Source organism: Dipodomys ordii, unplaced genomic scaffold, assembly GCF_000151885.1.
Source record: "Dipodomys ordii isolate 6190 unplaced genomic scaffold, Dord_2.0 Scaffold764, whole genome shotgun sequence".
NCBI classification, from domain to species: Eukaryota; Metazoa; Chordata; class Mammalia; order Rodentia; family Heteromyidae; genus Dipodomys; species Dipodomys ordii.
The window spans coordinates 1078-5224 of NW_012267980.1; the positions used below are offsets into that span (position 1 = coordinate 1078).

The 4147-nt window shown below is 45.9% G+C and overlaps 1 long non-coding RNA gene across 1 annotated transcript; it reads right to left on the minus strand.

The window, feature by feature from the left end:
* Positions 1 to 258: 258 nt before the first annotated feature.
* LOC106001900 lies at positions 259 to 1115 on the minus strand. The gene is made up of 2 exons (XR_001175870.1): positions 1053 to 1115; positions 259 to 318 (listed from the first exon to the last, which is right to left on the minus strand). It is a non-coding gene; the product is annotated as an uncharacterized LOC106001900 (long non-coding RNA).
* Between the last annotated feature and the right edge of the window lie 3032 nt (positions 1116 to 4147).

The window sequence follows — 4147 nt, forward strand, 5'->3', positions numbered from 1 at the left end:
AAAAAAGCCGGAAGTGGCGCTGTGGCTCAAGTGGTAGAGCGCTAGCTTTGAGCTAAAGAGCTGAGGGACAGCGCCCAGGCCCAGAGTTCAGGCCCCACGACCGGACACAAAAAACAAACAAAGAAAAAAAAAAAAAAGAAGTATGAGAAAGCAAAAGGTCAACTTTACCAAAACCAAACAGAACCTCCCAGAAGCCTCCTGGAACCTGGGGTCACAGCACCTCCCTAGCACCGACGCTCAGTCCTGGAAAAAGGATACCAAGAAGCAAACTTCCTGAATGATGGCTCTGTTCTTTTCCTCTTCGTTGGACAGTAACCTCTGTCAGGGAACAGCACACACACACACACACACACAAAAGATTGAAGAGTGTTTATTTTCTGCTGTATATATCCGTTTGTCTCAGACAAACACCCCAGAGTGTCTAAGGGACATGGCATCTAAGCGAGCATAACTGGTTAACTACACATGAACATCTTATTTGAGAGAAGCCCAAAGACCTTTAAACAACCTTTATAAGCCAAGAATACAAGAAAAAGTAGAGACAGGCCACAGTAAAACAAGACAGATAAAGAGATACAAGAGACAGCAGATATGGGCACACACTATGGACCTCTAAAATCAGCCAAACTTGAGGGTTCACTGGCCAAGGTGGGATCACCTGGGGTAACCAGCCAGAAAAGCTGCTAAGCCTGCTACTGTCTCTCTTGACTAATGCAGACATCAGATCTAGAGAGGCCCTCCCACTAAACACAGGTCACCCTAGCTATGAACATGAACTCTGTATGAGTGAACTCATTCCTGGCCCATTACTTTGGCACATGGAGCAGAGACTGCAGTCCACAGCAAGGCCACTCTGATGCTCCTCTCAAAACTGACCCATTCCCCAGATGTGGCCGACAGGTCCCAAGAGAGTCCTCAACCCAGCTGAGGTGTGTTTCTAAGGTGGGAGGCAAGACTAGGACCAATGCAAACTAAGTGTGAGGGCCCCACCTCTGCCAGCAGCTCAAGGTGTCTTTACAATAAGCAGAAGCCCACACGAAATTCTTTATTACCTTTAATGCATATTCTCTGCCACTTCCCAGATCTTGAGCTTCATACACAAATGCAAACCCTCCTGAAAAATTAAAAAATACTTGCCAGTCAGTGCTACAAGTTAGGCTAGGTAAAATACAAACCAGGCTGTCGCCAAGGACACTCATTTCCCACAGAAAGCCACAGCCCAATTCACGCACTGCAGTCCCCACGTGCTCTGCTGGAGACTGGAGAGACCAAGGAAGGGCAGGAACACCAAACGCCAGTACTCTGAAAACCAGCAGATTAGACAGACACGTTCTAGACCAGCTGATCAAACTCAAAAGGAAGAATGAAGAAAACAAGAAGGTAGGAAAGTGGCCGCTTTCCTCGCTTACTGTGCTGAGCGCTGTGCCCTGCCTGAGACGCATGTGGGTGAGCGCAGGCTCTGGGAACACAGGCGCCGGCACGGCTGCCTCTGCCTCTCACTGCTTCCAGAGCCAGCTACCCACTACGTGATGCCACGGCCCATGGGGCGACTCAGGCCGTGAGTCTAGAAGCACCGCTTCCTACCTGGTGTGGAGGGGCAGGGCGTCAGCATGCTGCCCCTGTCCGGCACCCAGTACCAGTGTGTAGAAACTACTTGTAGCTGTCAGGTACAAGTGTAGCTCGAATGAAGGGATTTGGGGTGGGGGAGAGACCACTTAATTACTGCTAGTTTTGTACGTCTTTGTGAGAATAGGCACAGATGCAGCAATAACAGAAGACTAGGAGATGGGGTCATGCTTTTCTGTGTTCCTATGGAAACTATCAGCATATTTGTTTTCTATGGATTTTTATTCACTTTCCCAACATGCTATAAAGAGTGCCCCTGGTCTGCCAAGCAAGCGTTTATATCCTGTACAATGGCAGCAAGGGCCAGAAGCTAGCTTACTGCTGGGACCTGTTTTGAAAAGAAAGTATCGCCGGGCGCTGGTGGCTCACGCCTGTAATCCTAGCTACTCAGGAGACTGAGATTGGAGGATTGGGTTCAAAGCCAGCCTGGGCAGAAAAGACCGTGAGACTCCTATCTCCAATAAACCACTAGAAAACCGGAAGTGGTGCTATAGCTCAAGTGGTAGAGCGCTCACCTTGAGCTGAAGAGCTGAGGGACAGTGCCCAGGCCCAGAGTTCAAGCCCCATAATCGACCAAAAAAAAGTATCTTGGGTCTGGGAATGTGGCTTAGTGGTACAATGCTTGCCTAACATGCATGAGGTCCTGGGATCAATTCTTCAGTACCCACATAAACAGAAAAAGCTGCAAGTGGTGTTGTGGTTCAAGTGGTAGAGCACTAGCCTTAGCAAAAGAAGCACAGTGCCCAGGCCCTGAGTTCAAGCCTCAGGACTGGCAAAAAGAAAAAAAAAGAAAAAAATATCTTGAAATAATGAGACAGAGAAAGAGAGAAAGAAGGTGGCCACTTTTCAAAGAGGAAAGTGCCGACCAGCACCACTCATTAAGCTGCACCCAAAAATTAGTAAGTTCTTCATTCTAATATAGAAAGATATCAGCCAATCAAACCTAACAATGTATAAAGGGAAATACACCAAGTAGAGTTGGTTTAACATGAAAATCACTTAAATTTTATAGTTTCTAGGTATAATTGGGGGGGGGTCAGTTGTGGGCTTGAACTATGGGCCTGGGTGCTGTCCCTCAGCTCTTTAGCTCAAGGTGTGTGTTCTACCACTTGAGCCACAGCACCCTTCAGGTGTTCTGTGGTTTACTGGAGGTAAGAGTCTCATGGACTTTCCTGCCTGGGCTGGCTTTGAACTGCAATTCTCAGATTTCAGCCTCCTGAGTAGCTTGGATTACAAGAGTGAGCCACCAGCACAGGCTTAGGTGTAATTTTTTTTTAGGCTCAGTTTTTAAGCTTCTTACAAGAAGAAAAATCACACCACAAAATCTGAAACTCAGCAAACCAAGAATACAAAGCAACTTCCTCAACCAGATAAAGGGTGTCTGGGAAGGACTAGCATACCTAAGAGCACAGTGACACCAGGAACCAAGGAGAACAGGTCTGAGTCACTGGCAGACAATCCCTATCTCTCCAGAGGTTCTAACCAGTGCAACCAGATAAGAAAAGAAAATTAAAGACATTTAGGTCACAAAGAAAGAAGTAAAAGTACTTTTTTATTTGCAGATAACATGATCTACGTAGAAAATCTGAACTCTTAAAAAAAAAAAAGCTACGAGATAATGAGTTTAGAAAAGTTGTAGGATATAAAAACCAGATACAAGGTGGCTCAGTGGTAGAGTGCTTGCCTTGCATGCATGAGGCCCTTGGTTCAATTCCTCAGCACCACATAAGCAGAAAAGGCCAGAAGTGGGGCTGAGGCTCAATAGTTGTAGAGCTGAGGGACAGTGCCCAGGCCCAGAGTTCAGGCCCCACGACTGACCAAAAAAAAACCACAAAACAAAACAAAAAACTGTGTTTCTACACACTCAGAGGTAGGCAGAGATTTCTTAAAACCATTAACTGTTTGGGGAAAAAAAAGATAAACTATACCGAATAAAAAATCTCTGCTCTTTTAAATATATTGATGACAGTATCTTTACAATAAAAAAATTAAAAAAACAAATATGCTGGAGAGAGGATGGAAAACACACACACACTAAGTTTTGCAAATCACCTGAGAAGGGACTTCTATCTAGAAAATATTAAGAAAAACCAAAATCTAAGAGCAGGAGCACAGGCCCTATGCACAGACACCAGAGCTAGCTAACTGAAGCACAACTGTCCCACAGATAATCACCATAAGAGTCAGGTGGCGCTGCTTCATTTTCTACTTAATATACCTCACAGAGAGCTCAACCAGCCACCCCGGCTGTGCTTGCCTTCCTCACAAAGCCCATTTCAGAAGCTGCACCACAAGAAGCCCAAACAGGAATACAAGCCATCTCTGACATTCTTGATTCTCCCAATTATCTGTCTTTTAAAACCAATGAAACTGGGGCTGGGAAGGTGGCTCAGTGGTAGAGCGCTTGTCTTGCATGCATGAGGCCTTGGATTCGATTCCTCAGCACCACATAAGCAAAAAGAAAAAAGCCGGAAGTGGCACTGTGGCTCAAGTGGTAGAGTGCTAGCCTTGAGCTGAAGAG